A 27,622-nucleotide genomic window follows, 5' to 3' on the forward strand; every position below is an offset into this window, starting at 1 on the left:
GTTTTAAATTATAATCAATGGGAACATTGTGCAACACCTCCAAAAGGGAGCTCAAGAACCGTTTACGACAAATATTCATATTTTTCAGGTTTTAACACAAGTAATGCTGAAGCATTTTATTTTAAATTGTCGAACAAGACAGGAACCAAAACCATGATAACCAACACAAAATTGTTATATTCAGACTCATTTTTTGAACAAATGAATACTTTTGGATTTGATTATTGGGACAAAAATGTTGAATTGAAAAGTGTTTGGGGTACAAAAGAATGGCAAGTACAGGGTATAGAAGCTTTGTTTAGAGCCTGCATGATCCCAGAACAAATGATATTTTTAAATGACACTGTTCAACAGACCACCTGTCTTGGCTTACCCAAAATCAAAGATTTAAATAAACCGTCTATTCCAAAGCCAACAATGTTTAGCAATAACTCTGATACAGATGAAGAGATAGACGTAAACCATATATTAAACCAAAACAGAACACATCCTGATTGGAAACAGTGGTTGATCTGGCCCACAGATACTAATAACTGTCAAGACAGATTCCTGAACAGAACACAGGGGTTCAAAATGACCAGGCCAGACCCTAGATATCCTCAAAGACATCACCCAGGGATAATAACCACCTACAGTGTGGGCAAATTATGCCTTCAATGGCTACAAACTTCCACACTGGGAGAAATTAAGCAACACCTAACTTTACTTACTGATGGTGCTGACTTGCGTGATTTCACTTTGGGACCACGCAAACAGCGTCAAAAGCGTTTCATAGCAGCCTCTGTATATGCAGCATACAATGAGGCCTGGAAGGTTACTCAAATTGAAACAGCAGAGAGAATACGGGAAATTGACCGTATTAATTTGGAAAAATCACTTTCTGTAGTGGACAATGGGTTAATGACTCTGTCCTCCAGAATTTTTTCTTTGGACAGCATTGTGTCGTCAGCAATCGATATATTATCGCAAGACTTACTGTTATTACAACACGGTCAGTCACAATTGCGTTCTATTGTACAGCTTGGCTGGACGTTACAAAGTCTGCGTTCAGGCTATGTGCCTTGGCGTTTAATCAACACAACGTCACTATTCCAAATCTTTAACCTTACTGATAGACAAATCAGTATGGCGCAAAAGGGTGCTGATTATACAATCTTGAGCATTGAAAAACTAGAAAGATTACCAATGACAATGTCAGAACGACCTGTCAGTGAATGGATAATACATGGGATAATAAATATTCCAATCTCAACCTTCAGGTTTCAATACTGCCAAAAATATATACAGGCTGGCATGTACGAGAAATTGGGAAAGGGGTACCTTAAAACAACATGGAACCTGCCCTATTCACATGCATGTGTCAGTAATAAAGGACAGAAAGTGTTTCTTAGTGGCAACAATTGTGCGATGTCACTAAGTGGCACACTTCTGTGTAACGGAATTAGTTTGCATGGAGCCTGTGAAGGGAATTCATACAACCTTTCATGTCACCAGCAAGGCGCACCTGCAACAGAAATAGAACCATTCTTTCAAAGACTCTATAATGGGAGTTACATTCTTATTGTAGACCGTAGATGTTGTAGTCTTATGCCCGGGACTCCTTATCTAGTAACTACTACTGCGAAGGTCAAGTGCTGTGGACGCTCATTGTTCCCCAGCTCCTTCCCAGACAGGGAGGCAAGGGCATGGCCCGATTTGAAAATTACTTCTATTCGAATAGATACTTTAAGCAGAATGAAAACAGTCCTTCTTCAGACGCCTACCAGGCTCTCGTCATCAAAAGAAACGTATGATCTACAAGTCGCAAGGACGACTGCAGAGATACATACATTATTATCAACTAATTCCCCCGTACATTTCGCGGAAATCCTGAATGAAATCTTAAATATTTCTGATACCAATGGGGTCTCAAAGGTATTTAAGACAGTATTTTCGATGGCATTAACACCATTCAAAGCCATACTGGGTATTTTTCCAGATTTCGTCCATTCGATTTTTGGCGGACTTCCCCTGATCCTGGGACTAATTGCAGGAATCCTATTCTTAGTCCTTATTTTTCGTTATGGCAACCCATGTCACAGACAAAACTCTTGCGACAAGGGAAGAAACAATCCTAGCCATTGGATACCGGGACCAGATATCAAAAATCCTGGGACTCTCCCGGCTTAGAGACCTGAACATGACTTGGTTTCTATCATTTCGACCAATGTGGCAAAGATGTGTTTTACCTGTATTGAGGTGTCTGCTATGCGGAGAAGAATGCGTGTTAGACACCTGTCTGACGCTCCAATCGGATGCGCCGATGGATGCAGAAACATTGTTGAGCCCGATCAAGGTTCATGCTTTGTGCTGCCCTCAAAGGCTACCAATCCTGATGACGGCATTCGTGGAAGCTTCACCACTACGATTGATGGGTAGTGAAGTTCAAGATGAAAGCAGCATCGAACAGGTACGACCTTCTGTCAGTAATGCAAATCAGAATGTCAATGGAGACAATCATGCGCAAGAATGCATGATTACACCTATTTCCGAGTTAGTGGAACTTTCCCAGGAAGCTGTTGACAGTTTCTTCGAAAGCCTAAATGATATGATGTTCTCACCCGAACAGAAATAGAGACTTTTGAGCAAGCTCGCACACGGCGTTCCCTGAATTCGGCCTTCAACTTTAAAAATAAAGTCACATGAACAATTTCGCTCCAGTTCACGGACAGCAGTTTTTCCAGCAGCCCCAAATATTTTTGCATATTTTTCGGGACACTATCTTCTGCTTAAAGTAAGAACTATTCTTAGAGAACTAAGGTTTCTAAATTTTAGATAACTTATAGACAGCTGCCCGCTGGCATGTTCATAGATATTTTATTCTGTGATGGAATGGTCTCGAAACTTTTTTCTGTATTTAAGAAACCATTTCATGTGTAATTCTCATATACCAAATAAGCAATAATGTATACAAATGCGATTACTTTGGCATTTTTCTACAGCTTGAGTGCATACCATATATATATGTCTGCAATTTTCCAGTATATTTGAAAATTTCAAAATGCATTTATGTATTTTGGGGTGGTAAGGTATACACACTACTCTATAGTATGTTGTACTATGTTATACTATGCCTAAATTAGTAAATATGTCCATAGTTAGCGTGGAGTGGGTGTCATGTATTCCTATAGGTTCTGAATCGATCCCCCTATTCCTGACCCTATTCTAGTTAAACAAACCAACAAGTTAACTAGCAGTCAGCCCATGAGGCAGAAAACCCCCATGATGCAGATACTGTTATCTGACGCAGTCACACTACGGCACAGGAACGTGTTATCTGATTAGGTCATAACACTTGCGATCTAATTAGACAAGCGATATTCCTCCAGCCCCTGATAAGGCATACGGAGTTCTCATAACAAATCAAACCTATGACAACCTGGGCAAAACCCTGCGGCCATTGTTTTGATTTCACCGAGAACTTTAGTAAAAGAATGTGCTAACGAGCAAGTCGTATGACATCCTTATTGACGTATCTATGTCCATCCTTACGTCAATCTCGGCACCTTAAAGGTATAAATATTACCGATCTTGCCATATGCAAACACACGCGTGGTGACGAGACGGAGCAGCCATACTTGCCGAAGCAAAGAGCAGAGCAGACCCCGCTGGCAGCAGCCCCGCCTTTCTGACGCGCTGAGAGACGCGCTGCTTTCTCCTGCCGAGAATCCAGCACCGGCGTTTCTGGGCAGCCCTCGCAGGCAGCCTGGAATATCGAGACCAGAGAGAGAGATACCATTCCTCATTCATCCTAACTTCCAGGTACAGAACTGAATAACCCGTCACAGAGAATTCTTTAGTTATTCACTTGGCAAAAACAAACTTAACTTAAACTGTAACTATCTATTCCCGCCCACATATTAGACTTAGGTCAGGTACACGGGGTAGGCGTATCTAGAAACACCAGTTGAGTACATTTAGTCAAATGTATATGTGTATGTAATATATTTTATTCATTTTAAAACATCTTATGGCTTAGAAACCATATAAATGTTTTTACAGTATTATTTTATACTATTGCTTTTGATGTATGCACTTTACTTAACTATAAGTATTGCAATAATATCGATCCATTTCTCTTGTATGAGAAAAGAGACTGATCAATAAATAACACCTTTTTATTGAACACGCCCGTCTCTTCCTTTTCTCTACATTCTGATGAGACTAAGAATGCACGTACTGACTGAGTAAAATAATTTGCCTTTTGTTCACACGACTCTCGAGATTGACTCTTGATTAGGGGAGAGCAAAGTTGTCATGTTCTATGGTTGTCAGAAACTAAATCCCTTCTTGTCTAATCAGGGAAGTTAATTCCTCCTTGAACATTCGAGAAAGTTTCTAGTGAACTCTGAGCTAAGCTGGCAAACCCAAAACTTTAAGTCTAGTATCGACAGTAGTAGACCTAGTTAACGTCTGGCCTAGGCCTTTACTGCTGTAGGTATTATTCCAATGCGCAGAGCCTATTGGGAAGATAGGAACTACACTACAACTTCTTTGTTATTCATCTATTTAATGTCCTTGGCCTAGGTGATTTGGGCATACCCCTGTCCTTCTTTTTTCCTCAGAGAGGGCAGGAAAGCACTGCGACAAGCAAAGAATAAACCTTTGTTTTATTACAGCTGTGGTGACCTTCATATACTGCTATAGCAAATTTATAATTCTAGTAATGCACGCTGATCTGCATTTCAAAGTTGAGTCTGCCCCCTTCAAGGTAGTAGTGTGGTCTCTGTGGTGGCTAAATGACCTGTTCCCTTAACTTTAGATTGGCATTACTAAATATTGTAGTGTGAAGGTGCCCCCGTGGGTATCTCTGTCTTTGCCAGTCGTGCTGAATTAGGAGCAGCACAATCTTTCATACTTAATTCAGTCAGTCTTCTCTTTCAAATCATTGCAAACCACGGCTTGTTAGGGGTCAAACCACAAGCACTCCCTTTTAATCTTCATTCTAAATCCACATCACGATGTCACATATTAATAGCACTATTATTCCCCCCCTGGTTGCACTCCATTGATGCCCAGACATCATTCCTTCATGTCCCCTCTGTGCAGCTCTAGTAGCATTTCAGCGGCATGCTGTTGGGAAGCTTTGTAGTCTATTACGACTTGTGTTGCTCTGATTCCTCAGCACTCACAACTCAAGCAATGTCCCAGCATTTGACCAATTCCTTAATGTAGGTTCCTGTCATCAAACATGTTTTTCAACACGGGAGTCCTCTTATGACCATATAATTGTCATTTAGAGGATGGGGAACAGGACATCCACCAAAGGTAGTCAGATTTTCTGTTTCCCTTGATTGTTGAAGGTCGCAGAAAGATGGTTTTTCCAGCCACAGAGCTACTGTCCTCTCTGCAACCAAGAACATTATTTTGTAGACCCAATGTCAATGAAAATGGCTTCACAGAATCTGCCCTTAATTTGACGAACTTCCAACATGATTCTCACTTTTTTTTGTTATGCCTGGGACCGCTTGTTAGAAAAAATGAAAGTGGGATTAATAAGTATGTTTGACATCTGATGCTATGTGCTGCTAATTTTTCAAATTAATTCAAATCAAAACTTTATTGTTAGCTGAAGAGGGGATGGGTTATGGATTCCCCCTCGGCCGTCGGCCGTCACCTACCCAGTCGGATTTTGGGCAGACTTTCTTTCGTCTCTCTGTCGTTTCCCCCTCCTACCCTTTTACCCCACCCCCTCACTATCCAAACTTTCCCTTCGTCTCTCCGCTGTGTCTGTACACTACGCTTTTTGCCCTCACCCCCTTTCCATTCCTCACCCCATTTTCCTTTTCTTCTATGCTCCTAAAAAGTTTTTTCTGGTATCTTTTGTAACTATTTTCCCCTCGTCTCTACATCCTGTCTTTCTCCTACCCCTTTACCCTATCCCCTTACCCTTCCTACTCCATTCACCTTGTTCCTCTATTTTCTTTTTAATGGTTTTCTTGATACTTATGTAACTTTTAACTGATGTAATTTGCAACATTATTGTCCCACATGTAAAGTGCTCTGATTCCATCGGATCTAGCCAGTGCTATATAATAACTCATTAATTACATGTGTTCTCATTTAGTATTCTTTCTCCCTTTGTCTACTATCCTCTCTCCCCAGAATCTCTCACCTTACCTGCTAGTCTGCCTAGCCCCCTGTCCTTTGTGCCCTTTGACTAAGCACTCCTTCTCCCCTCGTTGGGGAAAGATCCAATATTTATACTCTGGAGTCTCAGCGTACCTGCTGAGAGAGTCCACTGTGCCAAGGGAGCCACTCACAGCTGAGGTATGGTATGGCACCCCTTGCCAAAGTACTCCCTCTCCCTTTTTAGGGGAAGGATCCAGTATGTAGGCCTGGAGTCTCAGAGACCCCTCTGAGAGAGTCCACTGCATAAAGGGAGCCTCCCTCAACGGAGATAGGGCAGTGATACCACTTCCCCTGGGATCACAGCTTACTGGACTTTGGACATTGCTTTGACTCATCTACGGGTTTTTGTCCCCGTCACCCTTCCCCTCCTCTTTCCTTGCGATGTCCTTTACCCTCCCCCCCCTCTTTCCCACCTTCATTACCTATCTACTTCCCCAGCTCCTGCCCCCTCCCCTGAATCTTTCCCCTTGCTTGTTTTTCCCCTTTCGTATTTGTGCTTATTGTTTGATCTTACAAGTAACTATGTTGCCATTCTCTAATTACTGTGTAACCTTTGTAACGATGTAACCTGTAACTACGATCTGATGCTCATGTAAAGCACTCTGATAATTCCGGGTCTAGCCAGCACTATATAAAACCTTTAAAATAAAAAATAAATAAAATAGATAGATATAGTATCAGCGTCAAGCAATTTCCTTGACACATAACCATTATGTAACGAAAATTGACTTAAAAAAAAAAAAGTAAAATAGTTCTTTGAAATCGATACATTTGCTCATTCATTAAAACAAATCCACAGGTTCTACATTGTGTTCCGAGGTATCTCGCAGTGGCAACCAAGAATCCCATTTATGAGGACGTGATAGGCCCTACACAAAAAACAACTTTCAGCGTCAGCTCATCCCTTTAGTGAGCCAGACAGTCCATAAGCAAGATGTGATAGTACAAAAAGTGCATGTGGTCTATAGCAGATTGTGAGTGCTTCGGTAATGCTTTTAACATCAAATGATGTACGTATGTGGTAACAGCCATTTTCTGTGGGCGCCACTGACTTGGCGCAGAAAAGAGTAGAATGCAGGATAGTATCCCTACAGCGAGATGCAATCATAGAGGCTAATCTTTGAGGTGGACCTATCCCACTTTGACCTGTAAACTCAAATGGAAAGGGTCTCTGCCCTGAATTTTAAATATTAAGTGCAGTGTGCCTCAGAGGAATTGGGATTTTCGTAAATGTTTCAAATTAACTACAAGGCTAGGAACAACTTAACATTGTTCATTTTGCTTCTTTGTACTCGGCCCAGTTTATTTACTAAGCTGTGGCAAAGTGTCCAACATTAAACCAAAAGTAAATTAGAAGAGGAGTTATTTTAATTGTAATTTAAATTATGTATACTACCGTGTCTGCTCCGCGCCTTTTCTAAAGAAGGGAATGTAATTTTACTGAACAGCTAGCAGAGTGTGGCCAGTGTTTAGCCAATTATACCCTAACTAGCAGCCCGTCCCGACCTTGTCCGGGTGCTTTTAGGCTTCCCCCTACCCCCGCCTGCCCTGACATTGCCCAGCAGCCCGTGCCCCCGCCCGCCCCGTCCCCCGCCTGCCGCGACCCTCGCGTAGCCTGAGTCAATCCCCGTCCCCGTCCCCCGCCTTCCCCGACATTGCCTTTTGGCCGTTCCCCACCTGCAGCCCGTGCCCCCGCCCGCCCCGTCCCCCGCCTGCTGCCTGGCCCGACCCTCGCGTGGCCTGAGTGAATCCCCGTCCCCGTCCCCCGCCTTCCCCGACCCCCGCCTGCCCTGACATTGCCTTTTGGCCGTTCCCCGCCTTCAGCCCGACACCCGCCTGCTTACCTTTTCCGCCGCTCCTCGCCGTTCTGCTCCTCACCGCTTGTCCGCCGCAGCTCCTCCCCCGCGCCATGTCCGCCTCTCCATGCTGCTCTTCACATGACCGCTCCTCCCCAGCGCCATGGTCTGAGCTCCTCTGACGCCGCTCTGACGCCGCTCCTCGACGTGAGCACTTTGGGGGGGACTACTTATTTTTTATATATTAATTTTTTAAATAAGGTTTATTTTTAAACTTTATCTAGCCTATAACCATCTACACACCCTGACGATTTCTACGGTGTATCAGGTGTGTAGATTGGTGCAGTGGTTCCGGAGTTTACCTGCCTCAAAGCCTGAAACTTTCTCCTTTATTATAGTAGTATAGATGAGTTCTAAATCATAAATGTTATAAATAGTCTCTTATGAAACTCATATATTTATAAATGCAATAACTAAGGGTCTCGTTTAGGGCCTGACTGACCAAACTCCAGCTTTGGTGATTGTTTTTTTTATGAACAAAAAAAGTTTCAGTACGGGTGCTTGAAACAAAAACACTTCTCACTACGCCCTTCTTGCAACAGCATGGATGCACTGTATTCACTGGGCACTGCTCCATGACGCAAGTAATGACAGATACGTCAGGAATCCTGACATATCTGTCCGCGCCAAAGTCCCGCATTGCTGTTGGCAGGTGTTAGTATTCGTTTTCTGCAATCAACCACAACATGCAGTCAGAGTGACTGGGGTAAATTAAAATGTGACATCCACAGATCCAAGATTCTCTCATGTTTGTCAGGACACACTCTATCACTAGAAATGGGGGACTCATCACCTTACTCTAGTCTATGCTGCAAGTCACCACCCCAATGTCAGAAGCCTTCTTCTCCTACCCGCTCTTTGCAATGTCTCTCTTGGCAACAAGCAGTCCCAGTGAGATGAAAATGAAGTGTATCTTTAAAGTTCTGATTCCTCCAATAAATGCACCAAGACAATTGTTAGGGTCAAATGAGTTTCAACCCATCTACCTCAGACAAGAGTCTGGCCACTGCAGCCCAGGAAGCCTTTACCAGAGTATATCCCTAAAGAGTGTGAAACATACTATCAGCCAGGCAGCGCAGGCACAAAAGGTGAGTTTTTAGTCTTCATGGCATTTACTTGTTTTGGTGTCAAACAGCAAAGCTATTCCATAACCAAAATATGATAGACATGTTCAAGATACATAGAACAAATCTATCTCACAGGCTCAGACCTGAATCACAAAGATATAACAATCTCAGGCCTCAGACCGGGCGTTAACTCAGATTACAGTCACCTCCAATTGACTGAGATGGAGTTTTATCTTTGAGGAGACACAGGGGCCACATACTTCAACTTCTAGGCAAGACCTGCTATCCTTTATTCCATGCAGAACTCATATTTTAGAATTCATAATGCAGAGCTTCCTCTCGCCCTCCAAAATACTTAGGGGCATATTCACAAGGAGTTATCGGTGTCTTAGTGGCACTTTTGTGCCGCTAATGCAGCTATAACTATATCGCCCCATTACCAAGCAGTCGCTAACAGCCGTTAGGGACAGGTTTTAGGCAAAAACGTCCATTCTAAACATCCCCACTACTGTTATCGATAATTATATGCAGGAGAGGCGTTCTCATGCAAAAACTGCAGCAAACACCACTACTCCATATTCACAAGGGGATCCTTGAACTTCTGAAGACCAAATAAAACTGGCTCTAACTGCGGTTAGAGCCAGTTACCTAAGACCAGAAAATAGCTGGTCTTAAAAATGGGGATAACACTTGGGGCATCATCTCAGCAAGTATTGGTGCTGGAGAGCACTGCAAGCAATGTTGCAGCTCTGTCCTGCAACAAAACTAAAGTGCAGGAATGCACACCATCAATAAGGTAGTGCACATTCCTGGGCCCTAGTCATGAAAAGTGTTGCAGGGCTGAGACAAGACAGCGTAGCAACACTTCTCACTACGCCCTTCTTGCGACAGCTTGGATGCACTGTATTCACTGGGCACTGCTCCATGACGCAAGTAATGACAGATACGTCAGGAATCCTGACTTATCTGTCCACGCCAAAGTCCCGCATTGCTGTTGTCGTGTCACAACCATGATGCAACTCGATTAATGCATAGGGCCAGCCTATCCCTGTGGCACTGCATCAACCTCACGCCTGCCATCAGGCAGGTGGAAGGTACTGATGCAGTGCCATTCATGAGGGGTACCCGAATGTCTGTGCTGTTGGAGAGCCATTGGTGGTGGTTGCGCAGGGAAACATCGTTAGCAACGCGGTCACTACACCGCAATGCTGTTAGAACGCGGTCGTTACAACGACCGCAATGTAATCACGCTATGCCATTACAACGCAAGTCTTTACATCGACTTGCGCTAGATGGTGTGCTAACATTACAAATAGTGTAGTTTACTATCCCAACACTTTCCCTACTGTTAAGTGGACTGGAGTTGGAATAGTAAATTACACTTTTCTAATGTTAGCACGCCATCTTGTGCAAGTCGATGCAAAGACTTGCGTTGTAATGGCATAGCGTGGTAACATCGCAGTCGTTGTAACGACCGCGATGTAACGGCACGGGTTGTAATAACTAGCGTTGTTCTGTCATACATCCGGTTGCGCACAGCGGTGTCATCGTTTGGATGCATTAGTGGAGTGTTGTTGCAGAGGGAGTTGTTGAGACGTTCTTCGGTGGCCTTGATCCAGCTGCGAGGGGGTGCGATGATGGCGTCAGGTGGCCAATGTAAAGATGTGATTTTACCAATGATGGTCGGTCCAGGAGAGTCTGGTGTTGTGGCTGTAGTGGAAGTTCCCACTGGTGTGGGTGACGTGCATGACTGTGTGTCCTGCTATGTGGCTTGTTGCGGTGACTTGCTGCTTGCATCTGATGTAGTGGACTTTCCCCAGGAGGGGGTGGTGTCCTGGTCAATGGGGTTGTCCTGGTGGAACTTGAGTTCACTGAGTAGGATGTCGTTGGTGCATGGGAGAGCCTGGGGTGCAATGAGGTCTACAATGGTATTGGAGAATGGGGGGCCATGGCCCAGGGGGCCTGCACATGAGGGTGCCGCAGAGAATGTGCTTGGGCTTGGTCCAGATCTGGAAGTTGAGGTGGTCCATGGTCACCTTTGGGTCATTAGAGTGCATGGTCAGTCGGAGTGTGCTTCTGTAGGTGATGGCAATGCCTCCTCCTTGACAGCCGGGGTGCTCTTTGCGGGTGATACTGCAGCCATCAGTGATGGGGATGGCGATTTCCAGTCTGGAGCAGAGGTTGGTCCTGGCAGGTGAGGTAGCATCCAGAGTTGATGGCGAGGAGGGGACTGGCATCATAGTGGTGGAGTGTCCAAGAGGAAGGCTCCTTGATGCTGAGCGGGGTCCATAGTCAGACGGATGCAAATGGTGTAGCCTATGGGTTGGCTTTGGCATGGGAGACGACCATCACAAAGCAGGCAATACATCGTTAACAACGCAACTCTGACAACTCAGGGGCCTTGCATTTCATTTGATTACAATGCATTATAAGGTCAGTAATAGGGTCATTTAAAGTTTTACAGGTGGGTATGGATTTCGAAAGTAAAATATGAAAATTGGGGTGTGTTTTGGGGTAAAATATGAAAATTGAGGTGTGCATGTGGGTCCATTTTTGATTTTGGGGTGCGTTTTGGGGGCACAAAAAGGGATTCCAGGGCTTACGGTTGGGTTTGTGGTGCAAAGGTTAGTTTTTGGTTGCACTCACTGAAGTGGGGATATTGATATTTATATCTCCGCTCTACAACACCTACTCCACTGTTGCTATGTGCCTAGTATTAGTATGCATTGGACTGGAACGTGATGTTATGGCATGCGTCACAAGTACGTATGTGCCTTTGGCACACGCTTGGTACACCCACTGTGCATGGGCGCACAGCAGCCGCCATTGAGAAGTGCTGGGGGGCTGAACAGCTGTGAGGTGGTAAACACCAGAAAGAACACTGGATGAAGCGTGGATGGGGGTGTGTGTGTGCGAGCGGGTGTTTTCTACCCCATGAGTTGTACGGAATTTGATGTCAGAGGTTAGGTTGCACCTTAGTGTGTGCATACCGCAGTGGCATTGGTCTCGTAGAAAGCCTTGCTATTGACATGAGCAGGCTGAAACATGTAGACCACGTTCTTTAGTATCACTTTGTGATTTGACTGGCCAATCTAACCAGTTTCATACATCTACCTCACCAATTTTTAATCTTGCCTTACTTCTCCATGAATAAATCTTTTTTAGGACAAGTAAAAGCAATTTTAACATTTGCACCAGCACGTTTTTGCACTTTCCAAAATCAAAAACCCGCTCCTATGTAATAAGGCATTGTATCACACCAGAGGGGCACTCGGACTCTCTGGTGGGAACCCAATGATGAAGCCTGTTCTTCTTAAAAACACAGTAGTGACCTCTCAGGCTAACTCTTCTTGCCCAAAGGAATCACTCTTTTGTTGATTAATTGTTTATCTAATACCCAGGGGACCAAGAGTGGCTCCATTTGTTTTCACTTGCTCTCCTTGTGTTTTGTTGCACAGCATGAATTGCCCAGGATCATACAAAGATCAGGAAAAAGAGAGAACTCCATAATTTGGATCCCAGACCTTGTGTTGCTTGCTCATGTCCTTGCTCAATGACTGACAACTCCTATATCATGGAATTGTAGTGTTCATGGTTGATTTAGTTTTTTTGATTCTTATTCGAGTTATGCAGGAAGTCTGGTTTAAGCATGGAGCATTAATGTTGTATATGATTTATACCTGTGCATTATTCTGTATTTGAAAACCTGGACAATGAGACAGGATCTTCCTGTGTAAATTGAAGACCACAGGGAAGGATAACAAAAGAGATACGCCTGACGAAGTCTCTTTGTATATTTATGCTCTAATTGAAGAAAGAATGGGCATCTCTCCACCACAGCATTAATAACTGAGGTGGGTAGAGAAACCACAGACAGGCTACTAAATATTATTTAATCCATTCCCAAGAGAAAATATTGGAGATTAAAATATGAAAAGAGTTGTTAAAGTAAGAAATATGGTACCCATATGAGGGTTAAACCAGAAAAAGTGTAGAAGGAAGACAAAAAGTTATTTCTCACCGAATATATAGATACATATATGTTTTTATGATACTTTTTGTCCTGTAGAAGGTGGAGAGATTAAATAAAACCAACACAATGCTGCATCACCATCTTTATATTGTAGTTTGGATGAAATTTGATATTAAATATTTTAGATTTTTTAATATTGGTTTTAACTATTTGTGAATTTCTAGTACTGTGCTTCAGATTTATCAGAAAAAGTGACTTAAATTGAAATGTAGTGGTAGTACTTTGATAGCAAGAAACTTATTGGAGATTATTTATGTATGTAGAAATTCTTCATTTTTTAAAATCAGCAGTACTGTATATGCTATGTTATAATTAAAAAATATGAACAAATGTGAAATAAATTAGATTTTTTTCATAATACAGGGGTCAATGCTTAGTGATAATATATACATGTTATTTGGTGATAAAGGATTTACCTCTCTATTAGAAGTCATACTGAATGGAAGGTATAAGTAAGCAAATGTGTGGCAAGGAAAGGGAGTTTTTCTATTAGTGAGTTCACTTTGACACCCTGTCCTTTTCTTACTAACAGGGCGCCTCTCTTTTTTGGATTAACATATGCAACACACTGAGGTTCAAATTGCAATTGCAACCTCCACCAGATATTTGGTTTATATGTGCACTCTTTAATTATATGTGCAAAATACTGTGGAACATATGTGAATTGACACACATATATAGGTTTTGCACTCGTTCAGTGGTCTTAATTACAGTTTGCTCACTCGTATGTATAAATAATTAACAGTAGATAACGTGTGTGGCATATTCCTATGCTAACATAGAGTGAAGTTTCTAACTTGTGCAGTTATTAAATGGTTGTGATTTAGAAATACCGGTACACTGCGCAGAGGTCAGGGGTGAAGCTTTCCTGCCCCCCCTTACTGGGGCCCTGCACCTTCCCACCTGGAGAGGTGCCCCAGAAGACAAACTGGCAGGGGCACTGTTAGCAGTTGTCCCTTCCACCAGGACAGAGGGGACACCCTGAACCCGGTCCTCCAACCCAGGGTCTCTACCGTTAGGCTGGACCTGTGCACCAACCCCCCCAAGAGAAACACACTCCTCTGGAGTTGTATAAGAGGGTGACTGTCGCAGGTCCTCAGCCTCCTTTCCTGCTGACAAAGCATGTAGACCCCTCAGGCCAGAAGTGGCCTCACGAGGTTCAGTCCTGCCGTGCTCCGACCTCAGAGCTGACAACCCCTGACCCACTGGCCCTTCCACTGGGGACCGTGCCCCCCTCTTACCCCTTTCTCTGGACTCATGCCCTCTCCCTACTGGAAAGGTGCTGCTAGACACCAGAGCTGATGGAATGCTAGTTACAGAGTTTCCCCCAGCTCAACTGACATCTTGGGATGCCCTCTGGGGACAGCCTCCCGGTTCAGACCAGGCCTACCTCCTAGTATTCCCTCATGGAACCAACCAGGCCTTGAGACTGAGTTTTGGGCACCTGAGGGCACAACCCACTCCCACTCTGTCTCCTCTGAGACAGGACATGGGAACCTACACCCCTCCCACTGTGCTGGGACCTATCTAGGTTACCACAACCCTCCCCAGCACACTTGGGCGCCTATTAGGATGGCGGATGGACCACCCCCCGAGGTGGAATTAGGATGTGACCGCCACCCTGGCGGTCACATCCCATATATTTAACATTGCGGCGGGTGCTGCTTTAAGCAGCACCCGCTGCAAAGTTAAATATGCATGCTGTGCATTTGCATGCACAAAGCGGCAGGCACCGCGTGGTGCCTGCCGCATTGTGCATGCAAATGCAGGGGGGTACCCCCATGTGCAACCCCCACCCCCCTTCACCCTGGGTGCCAGCATCGGGCCCCCAAAGAAAAGACCGTATGCCTTTCTGTGGCGGCATTGCAGCCACGGAAAGGCATGTCCTGAAGCTCATCCTAATATGGCCGTCGGTGTCTGATAGACACCGCCACCATATAACGGCTTTTCCGCCACGATCAGAAGGCGACCGTGGCAGAAAAGCGGCGGACGGTCTTCCCGTCCGCCGATGACCGCCCAGCCATCCTAATGTGGTGGGGGGTCTTTTCATTTACCGCAGTGGTGAATCCGTATGCTCCGGGCCGGCGGTGGCTTCCGCCGGCCCGGAGGATGCGGATTCACCGCAATCCTAATCGACCCATAGGTTAGGGAAAACCTGAGCCATCTCCTTCAGGATCACCCCCAGATGCCTCTTCAGACCCTCTTCAGACCCTCTGGAATCCACAAAAGGTCTGCCTCCAGTGGGAGCTCCCTGTGTTCAGAGAACTCTCACTCCACCAGGGGTTGGCATAGCTCTGGAATACAGGAACTTAAAATATGCTCTCCACTAATTGAATCATACAACCCCACACAGGTGTTACCAAGCTATCATTTGCCTTACCAAGCAGTGCCTCGCACACTGACCCCACACCATTCTCCTGAGATTGGCAAGACAGCGCCTGACTGTCTCTGTCACTCAACCCACACTCGTCTGGGCGGTCCACATACTCACACACCAGGACTTCTACCATGGGGGAACCCCACTCCCTGCACCTCTCACCTAGAGTCAGTAGAGTGTCCGGCCCACCACTAGGACTATGAATCCCTGTACCGGTTCCCCAATCCACCTCAGGGACACTGCACACCACTAGAGCTACCTCATTTCCTTGAACCCCCTGGTGTTTGTTAACTCCCTCCTTCAAGCCAGGCGCCCCATCTCTGGGTATGTGTACTGCTCCCTCAGCACTAGATAGCTTAATTTTGCTGCCACCATCTGAGCTGGACTCCACCGCCAAACCAGCCAAGCTCTCTTTCTGAACTACACATATTTTTTTTCTTGGGCTAAGGCCCTCTTGGTCGCAGCCCTCTGGAGCTCCTTTTCAAGCTCTCTCAGCCTCTGCTCACAAGCCAGAAGCAAGCCATCTTTTTCTGTTTCTCCCTCGCTTTCAGGAAAGTCATTCTCCTCAAACTCAACTGGTAGTGTTGGCCCCCAGCAGGGTAACTCATAATGAAATAGGGATGTTTCTAGATCCTCCCTGGATCTTCTCTTAACAGGCAGCCCCCTTTCCTTGCCGAACACATGTCATTCCCTCATTGTGCAGATGAACATATGCCAGAAGTCAAGTTCCATTTTGCAACAACTAACCAGAGCCTCAGTGTCAAAGATACTCCCAGGAGGACAGCAGAAAACAGAAAAAACAGTATGTGGTTCCTTAATTTTTTCTACTATACTGGTAGTGTACACCAATCACTGTAAGTAAGTCACAAATGCAAGTCCAGGATCCTCACCGCTGACCACTAACAATAGAAATGGTGGTCTCTTGTTGGCAAAGGTAGGTACCTTTGTCCAAATATGGACCCTTGCTTCTAGTCAGGGTAAAAGAACCCCTGCTCACCCCCTTGGTTGCTTGGCATGAGCAGACAGGCTTATCTCAGAGGCAGTGTGTAAAGCATTTGTGAACACATACAGTAATACACTGAAAACACTACAAATGGACACCACACCAGTTTAGAAAAATAAGTGATCTTTATCTAAACCAAAACAAGACCAAACAACAAAAGTCCACAATACAGTAATCAAAATATGACTTTCAAAAGGTAGAAACAATTCTGTCCATAGCAAACTATGGATGCAATACTTTCAACACAAAGTACCTTGGTTGCGTCACAGTCACAAATATAACCAGCCACAGGGAAGTTGATGCGTCAGTTCTTTACGCTCAGGGAAGGTGATGCCTCAGTTCTTTACTTCAGGGGAGGTGGTGCTTCGGTTCCTTACTGCCACACATGGGAGGTGATGCATCGGTTCCTTACAGAAGGGGAGGTAATGCGTCATTTTTTTACTGTGCAGGGAGGTGATGCGTTGGTTTCTTACTGTGGCCTTGGTGTTCTTGTAGACTTGGTGCCCAAATGCAATGTGTTGCGCCACTTTGCGAGGCTTTGCGTCATCCGGCATCAGTGCTGGGGGCTGCGGGGCGAGGCTTTGCTTCAACCAGCGGCACTCAGCGTGGCTTCGTGTCAACCTGCGCCGGTTCCGAGAGGCTCTGCACGGTATTGCGATGCTTCGCACCGGTTCTTGAGAGAGCAGCTGCAAAACCCACTTCTGAGGCTTTTTGGCAGGAGGCACCGCAGGCAAGAGTAGGAATCACAGATGGCAGAGTCCAGCAGCACCAGCAGAATTTCAGCAGAGTTGCAGTCCTTTTTTTCCTTTCCTTGACAGCAAGCAGCCACTGCAGGCCAACCCCAGACAGCAAAGCGCACAGTGGCAGTATTCTTCCTAAGCTTATCCGGCTCTTCTCCTTGGCAAAGGTTCCTCTTGATTTCCCATAAGTGATCTAAAAGTCTGGGGTCTGGGCCCCACTTTTTATACACACACATCCTTTGTTCTCTGAAGGCAGAGAGTATCTGTACCCAGCTAAAACCAGTTCTGTGGGGCACTTTGCAAGTGCACAACAACCTTTATTGTCATTGTGAGCCCTGGCTCCAGACACACCACAGGGGGCGGAGCCTTCATTGTGGAAGGCAGGCACAGACCTATTCAGGTGAAGGTGCTACTCATCCCACTACTCCAAATGCAGACCAGCCTTATTCAGCCCAGCCCTGACTCAACAGACATCTGGAGCTGCTGTCCCTCTCCAGCCCCTGTCATCCAAACGCCAGACATGGAAGATAGAAACCTAGCAGAGGCACGCTGGATGGTTATTTTCAAACACAGAATGTAAAAATAACCCTCACTAAAAGATGCATTTTAACATTCTGAGTTCAGGCATACTAAACTTTATTTTTCTACCGTGTTCCCAGGGCCAATTATGTTTATAATATGTTATAAACAAACTAGCCATTCTGTCCTGGGAGAACAGGTAGCCTTGCAATAGTGAAAAACGAAATTGGCAGTAATTCACTATCAGGATGTGCCACACACATCAGGGCATGTCTTACTTTTAACATAAAATGCACCCTGCCCCCAGGGGTACCTTGGGACTACCTTAGGGGTGACTAACATGTAGAAAAGGGAAGGTTTAGGGACTGGCAAGTATGTGCACTTCCCAAGTCGTCATGGCAGTTCCAGACTGCACACAGCCTCTGCAATGGCAGGCCAGAGTTACATTTTACAGGCTGGTTCTGTGGGTGGAAAAATCAGTGCTGCAGCCCACTGGCAGCATTTGATATACAGGCCCTGAGCACACACAGTGCGCTATACTAGGGTTGGACAAGTGAATCAAATATGCCAATCATGGAATCACTAATCCATAATCACAATTTACACAGAGATCATATGCACTTTAGCACTGATCAGCAGTGGTAAAATGCCCAGAGTTAAAAGAACAACAGAAATAGGTCAAAAACAATACAAGAAGAAGGCAAAAAGTTCTGGGATGACCCTGCAAAAAGGGCCAAGTCCAACACTCCAAATTTTAATTGTTACTCTCTATTGAAGACAGACAAATATAATTAAATTTGCTTAGAAATATAGATAACCGGCTGCATCAGCATTGAAGAATACTAAGTACTTTCAACAAAGTGAGTGTTGTTATGCACTGCATTTACCACAATGCATCTGGGTAAATAGTGTGCTGATATGTCAGGCAGTGTGCTCTGCCTGTTTTGTGATTGGGTATTTGTTGGGCTGACAAGCTCTGAGATGCATCTACGCTCAACTCAAATTGTAGAAACTCTGCCATCTACACTACATGTCAACAATACTTGCCACAGGATATCTTTTGGGAGTAAATACTGAGTGAAGAAATGGCAATGTTTGCCAGCAGCAGCCCTTTGTGCACAGGTACAAGAGAGGAGAAAGTAGTGCAGACAAGGCTTCAGAAACTCATTTGTGTTTCTTCCCCATATTCGTTCAACATCAGCTGGTGTTTTTACTGGTTTAGTGATTTTTGAAAATTTTATGTTTAGCTATATCCATTTAAATAGTAGTCTTTTGCCATCTTCTACTACATGCACGCTGTACGCGGACTACACTGCAGCCAGCTTTCAAGCCTATCCCATTACAAGGATTTCCTGCAAAAGGCTAATTGTTTTTCCAAGAAAAGAAAAATACACCCTTCTTTCGTGAAAAATATTAGAAATCCATTAATGTTTGTTTATTTTTATCGACCCGTGTACTTAGTTGCACAAGGCCATATCTGAGTGTTGGTCTGCATGTATTGATACCTCTGTGTTTGTTTGCCTGCATGGACATATGCATTTATGCCTGTTGGACTTTGCGAGAACTGGTTTATGAAGGTCTATTCTTCTATATTCATGTGTGCATGCTTTATGCATGCATATACGATCATAAACTGATCACTTCAGTGTACATTTTCTAAACAAAAGCTGTGACTAATCTAAAGCACAAAACGAAATTCACATTATGCATTGTTTCCATTACTGGGAACTGTACATTCATTTGAAAGGTATTGTAAAATCTGTGGCTAATCTCACATGAATGTAGCAGATCAGGGTATAAAATGTCAACATTTTATTTGAAAAGCTTGTTTATCTGCATTTATCTTCTGTTTTCCTCTTCAGCAATGCAAATCCCTTTAATTGTTTAAACTGTTACTGTAAAAGAAGAGTTTTTCTGTCAATGGGGCTTATTTCAAAGTGAAGTGGAACGTTGCAGAAATGGGATCGACCAAGCTCTGGTTGGCGGTCCGGACCACCTAATCATAATGCGACCGCAGCGCATACTCACATGCGTCTATGGGAGCTTGTGTTATGGCCGCAAACTGGCCACAACACAATCTCCCATAGAGGAATGGGAGTCTGTGTTCATCCCTGCACCCCGTGGCAGACACATCAAGCTGCCTGCCACAAGGTGCATTGATCAGTCCCCACCCGAAGGCCGAAAACAGAAGGGGGCCCTGCTAGGGGATCCCGAACATGCTTTCCGACAGGGTTTCCATGTCAGAAAGGCAGGCATGGAAACCCTGCTGGAAACCATGCATCATAATCCAAAAGGCACAAACGCCTTCCATTTGGATTACGGACTGGTCTCCTGGAGCCCGTCGGAAGCCAGCTAGAATGCCCGTCCGGTTTCCATTCAGACCAGCTTTATTGTAATCAGCCAGTCTAAATTGAAATCAATGACCTTAGGTTGGAGACCTTATGACCGAGATCGTAATCGAGCCCAAACTCTATACACCAGAAGAGGGGTTGGGAGCACACTGACTCACATCCCAGCACAGTTCACCCCTTTGCTTTATGGTAAATGCATTACACAATTATCACTTACTTCAATATTAACTGTAGTTTTTCACCAAAGTTTGGGCTGATGGTGCTGTACATCTTGAGACACGTGTTGCTGAATATCATCCAGAGAACAAAAAATGCAAAAGCTCATTCAATTGTCATATGAAAAATGGCAACGCTCAAGGGTATGTCACTGCTGTTACCATGCATTAACTATACAGCACAGCTATTAAGACACAGATAAGTAACAAGTATGCCATTTACTGGCACTGAACAATGCATAACTTTACCATACAGGTAGGTATTTAAACAAAAATATATTAAGCCAGTGCATTAAGGGGTGTTATGAGTACAGGAAAGAAAACTCGGCATCATACTCAACTCGTCCTTCACCATGACCCGACAGATCAATGCCGTTGCCTCCACCTGATTCAACACCCTCCGTATCCTTTGCAAATGGATCCCCCCTTGTTAGATTTGGGGGTCTCTAGTTGACACAGGTAGGTATGTGTGACAAATAAGGACCCTCTCCTCTAGTCAGGATAAGGGGATTACACTCCTAAAATAACCCCTGCTCATCCAATTGGTAGCTTGGCACGAGCAGAAGGGCTTTACTTCAGAGGTGTTGTAAGTTAAGCAGTTGTGACCACGTGCAATAACCCAGTGACAACACTACAAATGGACACCACACAGGTTTTATATAAAAAATAAGTAGACTTTATATAGAGTTACCACAAGACCATAAACAACAAAAATACACACTATGATTACTTCAGGATGGTAGATTTAAGCTTAGTTCAGTTCAGTTCTTAGATGCGACACTCTGCGTCAATGTACATTAGGGTGCGTTGCGCTTCCATGACAAGTAATGTCGCAGCAATGGGAAATGCGGCAAATTTCAGATACAACGAAATAAAGACATGAAGATCTTCCAGATGCGGCACGCTTCTCGGGGATGCGAGAAGTTCTCGGTTCGATGCGTGGACTGCAGCGGCGACACCCTTACGATGCGACGACAACAGCTCCAGTGGCGATGCTCTTCTCCCACGATGCGAGAAGCTTCCGCTCGATGCGACAACTACAGCAGCGACATCCAAGATGCGACGGCAGCAGCTCCGACAGCGGCGCGCTTCTCGGGGATGCAAGGTGCTCTTTGTTGATGCGGTGCAATGCGACAGTCCCAGCAGCGACAGCCTCCTTCGGAGTTGCGACGGCAGGCACAGCGACGGCAACATGCTCCGACCTCATTGCGAGATTCTTCTCCTAATGCGGTGCAGTGCAACAGCTACAGCGGCGACACCCTCCTTCGGAGTTGCGACAGCAGCAGCAGCGACACGCTTCCTCTTCATTGCAAAACGCTTCCTCTTCGTTCCGCCATGCTTCTCTCCGATGCGGTGCAGTGCGACAGTTCCAGTGGCGACACCCTCCTTCAGAGTTGTGACGGCAGGCCCAGCGAAGGTGACACGTTTCTTCTCTTTGAGTCGCGCTTTCAGCTCCTTGCGACATGCAGTCCCTCAGAAGGCCCACAACAGCAGCAGGCACTTCCAAAGAACTCTGGGGAGCTGGGGAGTGAAGTCTGTTGTCCCTGAGACTTCAGCAGGAGGCAAGCTCTTTTGCAAGCCCTTGGAGATCCTTCACAAGTTGAAAACAAAGTACACAAAGTTCCTTTCTCCTTTCTTTGGCAGTAAGACAACCACTGCAGGCCAATCCCCCAAGCAGCACTTCATCTTGGGAATAGTCTCTCCTCAGTTTCTTCAGGTTCCTCTCCTCAGTAAAGGATTCTTCTTGTAGTCCAAAGTGATCTAATTTCATGGGATCAGGGTCCCAATATTTATTCCCCAAAATCCTTTGTTATCTGAGGGGAGAAGGGTGGGTCTTTGCCCAGTCCAAACCAGTTCTGAAGCACTCTGTTTACCAGACTTCTCCTTTCCTTTCACAGTGCAGGGCATGCACATCAGACGCCCCACAGGAGGTGGAGCCAGCATTGTGGAAGGCAAGTACAGTCCTGGAGCACTTTGTTTACAGGACTCCTTCTCTTCTTTCAGCGTGCAGGGCAGAGACATCAGCCGCTCCCCAGGGGTTGGAGCCAGCATTGTGGAAGGCAGGCACAGACCTATTCAAGGTTCAAGTGCAACTCCTCCCCACCCATCTAGATGCAGATCTCTCTATTCACCACCGGGTGACTCAGCCTGTCTCCTAGGATTCCCCAGCCCTGTCGCTCACAAAACCAGACATAGGAATACACAACCTAGCAGAGGCAGGTTTGAATGGTTAGACAAGCAAATACCTACTTTCTAAAAGTGGTATTTGCAAACACAGAATATTAAAATAAACTTAACTAAATGATGTATTTTATTATTCTGAGTTCAGGCATACTAATCTCGAATTTATACCATGTTCTCTGAGACAGTTAGGATCATAAAATATCTAACAGCCCATTCTGGCCTATGGAGAACAGGTAGCCTTGCAATAGTGAAAAACCAAAATGGTTGTAATTCACAAATGGGGGTGGGGTCGCACACTACTCACACACCGGAGGTGTCGCCCCTAAGGACTCTGGTCAATGTAGTAAAGTGTTCGCGATGCATCATCTTTCGATCTTCTGCTATCTTCGCTGTCTTCGCCATCCCTGGACACATGTTTCGGGGTATTACCCCTCATCAGCAGGGATAGGCCGTGTACTGGGGGGGGTTGCCGATGGCTGCCAATGTCTGCCAGGTATAGTACCACTCAGGCGCGTAGGTGCGGGATCCCAGGCTCGTCAGCCCACTGCTCAAGGGAGCTTTAAAGTTACAAATGGGGGTGGGGTCGCACACTACTCACACACCGGCGGTGTCGCCCCTAAGGACTCTGGTCAATGTAGTAAAGTGTTCGCGATGCATCATCTTTCGATCTTCTGCTATCTTCGCTGTCTTCGTCATCCCTGGACACGTGTTTTGGGGTATTACCCCTCATCAGCAGGGATAGGCCGTGTACTGGGGTTGCCGATGGCTGCCAATATCTGCCAGGTATAGTACCACTCAGGCGCGTAGGTGCGGGATCCCAGGCTCGTCAGCCCGCTGCTCAAAGGAGCTTTAAAGTTACAAATGGGGGTGGGGTCGCACACTACTCACACACCGGCGGTGTCGCCCCTAAGGACTCTGGTCAATGTAGTAAAGTGTTCGCGATGCATCATCTTTCGATCTTCTGCTATCTTCGCTGTCTTCGCCATCCCTGGACACGTGTTTCGGGGTATTACCCCTCATCAGCAGGGATAGGCCGTGTACTGGGGTTGCCGATGGCTGCCAATATCTGCCAGGTATAGTACCACTCAGGCGCGTAGGTGCGGGATCCCAGGCTCATCAGCCCGCTGCTCAAGGGAGCTTTAAAGTTACAAATGGGGGTGGGGTCGCACACTACTCACACACCGGCGGTGTCGCCCCTAAGGTCTCTGGTCAATGTAGTAAAGTGTTCGCGATGCATCATCTTTCGATCTTCTGCTATCTTCGCTGTCTTCGCCATCCCTGGACACGTGTTTCGGGGTATTACCCCTCATCAGCAGGGATAGGCCGTGTACTGGGGTTGCCGATGGCTGCCAATATCTGCCAGGTATAGTACCACTCAGGCGCGTAGGTGCGGGATACCAGGCTCGTCAGCCCGCTGCTCAAGGGAGCTTTAAAGTAACAAATGGGGGTGGGGTCGCACACTACTCACACACCGGCGGTGTCGCCCCTAAGGACTCTGGTCAATGTAGTAAAGTGTTCGCGATGCATCATCTTTCGATCTTCTGCTATCTTCGCTGTCTTCGCCATCCCTGGACACGTGTTTCGGGGTATTACCCCTCATCAGCAGGGATAGGCCGTGTACTGGGGTTGCCGATGGCTGCCAATATCTGCCAGGTATAGTACCTCTCAGGCGCGTAGGTGCGGGATCCCAGGCTCGTCAGCCCGCTGCTCAAGGGAGCTTCAAAGTTACAAATGGGGGTGGGGTCGCACACTACTCACACACTGGCGGTGTCGCCCCTAAGGACTCTGGTCAATGTAGTAAAGTGTTCGCGATGCATCATCTTTCGATCTTCTGCTATCTTCGCTGTCTTCGCCATCCCTGGACACGTGTTTCGGGGTATTACCCCTCATCAGCAGGGATAGGCCGTGTACTGGGGTTGCCGATGGCTGCCAATATCTGCCAGGTATAGTACCACTCAGGCGCGTAGGTGTGGGATCCCAGGCTCGTCAGCCCGCTGCTCAAGGGAGCTTTAAAGTTACAAATGGGGGTGGGGTCGCACACTACTCACACACCGGCGGTGTCACCCCTAAGGACTCTGGTCAATGTAGTAAAGTGTTCGCGATGCATTATCTTTCGATCTTCTGCTATCTTCGCTGTCTTCGCCATCCCTGGACACGTGTTTCGGGGTATTACCCCTCATCAGCAGGGATAGGCCGTGTACTGGGGTTGCCGATGGCTGCCAATATCTGCCAGGTATAGTACCACTCAGGTGCGTAGGTGCGGGATCCCAGGCTCGTCAGCCCGCTGCTCAAGGGAGCTTTAAATTTACAAATGGGGGTGGGGTCGCACACTACTCACACACCGGCGGTGTCGCCCCTAAGGACTCTGGTCAATGTAGTAAAGTGTTCGCGATGCATCATCTTTCGATCTTCTGCTATCTTCGCTGTCTTCGCCATCCCTGGACACGTGTTTCGGGGTATTACCCCTCATCAGCAGGGATAGGCCGTGTACTGGGGTTGCCGATGGCTGCCAATATCTGCCAGGTATAGTACCACTCAGGCGCGTAGGTGCGGGATCCCAGGCTCGTCAGCCCGCTGCTCAAGGGAGCTTTAAAGTTACAAATGGGGGTGGGGTCGCACACTACTCACACACCGGCGGTGTCTCCCCTAAGGACTCTGGTCAATGTAGTAAAGTGTTCGCGATGCATCATCTTTCGATCTTCTGCTATCTTTGCTGTCTTCGCCATCCCTGGACACGTGTTTCGGGGTATTACCCCTCATCAGCAGAGATAGGCCGTGTACTGGGGTTGCCGATGGCTGCCAATATCTACCAGGTATAGTACCACTCAGGCGTGTAGGTGCGGGATCCCAGGCTCGTCAGCCCGCTGCTCAAGGGAGCTTTAAAGTTACAAATGGGGGTGGGGTCGCACACTACTCACACAACGGCGGTGTCGCCTCTAAGGACTCTGGTCAATGTAGTAAAGTGTTCGCGATGCATCATCTTTCGATCCTCTGCTATCTTCGCTGTCTTCGCCATCCCTGGACACGTGTTTCGGGGTATTACCCCTCATCAGCAGGGATAGGCCGTGTACTGGGGTTGCCGATGGCTGCCAATATCTGCCAGGTATAGTACCACTCAGGCGCGTAGGTGCGGGATCCCAGGCTCGTCAGCCCGCTGCTCAAGGGAGCTTTAAAGTTACAAATGGGGGTGGGGTCGCACACTACTCACACTCCGGCGGTGTCACCCCTAAGGACTCTGGTCAATGTAGTAAAGTGTTCGCGTTGCATCATCTTTCGATCTTCTGCTATCTTCGCTGTCTTCGCCATCCCTGGACACGTGTTTCGGGGTATTACCCCTCATCAGCAGGGATAGGCCGTGTACTGGGGTTGCCGATGGCTGCCAATATCTGCCAGGTATAGTACCACTCAGGCGCGTAGGTGCGGGATCCCAGGCTCGTCAGCCCGCTGCTCAAGAGAGCTTTACAGTTACAAATGGGGGTGGGTTCGCACACTACTCACACACCGGCGGTGTCGCCCCTAAGGACTCTGGTCAATGTAGTAAAGTGTTCGCGATGCATCATCTTTCGATCTTCTGCTATCTTCGCTGTCTTCGCCATCCCTGGACATGTGTTTCGGGGTATTACCCCTCATCAGCAGGGATAGGCCGTGTACTGGGGTTGCCGATGGCTGCCAATATCTGCCAGGTATAGTACCACTCAGGCGCGTAGGTGCGGGATCCCAGGCTCGTCAGCCCGCTGCTCAAGGGAGCTTTAAAGTTACAAATGGGGGTGGGGTCGCACACTACTCACACACCGGCGGTGTCGCCCCTAAGGACTCTGGTCAATGTAGTAAAGTGTTCGCGATGCATCATCTTTCGATCTTCTGCTATCTTCGCTGTCTTCGCCATCCCTGGACACGTGTTTCGGGGTATTACCCCTCATCAGCAGGGATAGGCCGTGTACTGGGGTTGCCGATGGCTGCCAATATCTGCCAGGTATAGTACCACTCAGGCGCGTAGGTGCGGGATCCCAGGCTCATCAGCCCGCTGCTCAAGGGAGCTTTAAAGTTACAAATGGGGGTGGGGTCGCACACTACTCACACACCGGCGGTGTCGCACCTAAGGACTCTGGTCAATGTAGTAAAGTGTTCGCGATGCATCATCTTTCGATCATCTGCTATCTTCGCTGTCTTCGCCATCCCTGGAAACGTGTTTCGGGGTATTACCCCTCATCAGTAGGGATAGGCCGTGTACTGGGGTTGCCGATGGCTGCCAATATCTGCCAGGTATAGTACCACTCAGGCGCGTAGGTGCGGGATCCCAGGCTCGTCAGCCCGCTGCTCAAGGGAGCTTTAAAGTTACAAATGGGGGTGGAGTCGCACACTACTCACACATTGGCGGTGTCGCCCCTAAGGACTCTGGTCAATGTAGTAAAGTGTTCGCGATGCATCATCTTTCGATCTTCTGCTATCTTCGCTGTCTTCGCCATCCCTGCACACGTGTTTCGGGGTATTACCCCTCATCAGCAGGGATAGGCCGTGTACTGGGGTTGCCGATGGCTGCCAATATCTGCCAGGTATAGTACCACTCAGGCGCGTAGGTGCGGGATCCCAGGCTCATCAGCCCGCTGCTCAAGGGAGCTTTAAAGTTACAAATGGGGGTGGGGTCGCACACTACTCACACACCGGCGGTGTCGCACCTAAGGACTCTGGTCAATGTAGTAAAGTGTTCGCGATGCATCATCTTTCGATCATCTGCTATCTTCGCTGTCTTCGCCATCCCTGGAAACGTGTTTCGGGGTATTACCCCTCATCAGTAGGGATAGGCCGTGTACTGGGGTTGCCGATGGCTGCCAATATCTGCCAGGTATAGTACCACTCAGGCACGTAGGTGCGGGATCCCAGGCTCGTCAGCCCGCTGCTCAAGGGAGCTTTAAAGTTACAAATGGGGGTGGGGTCGCACACTACTCACACATTGGCGGTGTCGCCCCTAAGGACTCTGGTCAATGTAGTAAAGTGTTCGCGATGCATCATCTTTCGATCTTCTGCTATCTTCGCTGTCTTCGCCATCCCTGGACACGTGTTTCGGGGTATTACCCCTCATCAGCAGGGATAGGCCGTGTACTGGGG

The sequence above is a fragment of the Lissotriton helveticus genome, chromosome 11 (genome assembly GCF_964261635.1).
Source record: "Lissotriton helveticus chromosome 11, aLisHel1.1, whole genome shotgun sequence".
In the NCBI taxonomy this organism is placed as follows: Eukaryota; Metazoa; Chordata; class Amphibia; order Caudata; family Salamandridae; genus Lissotriton; species Lissotriton helveticus.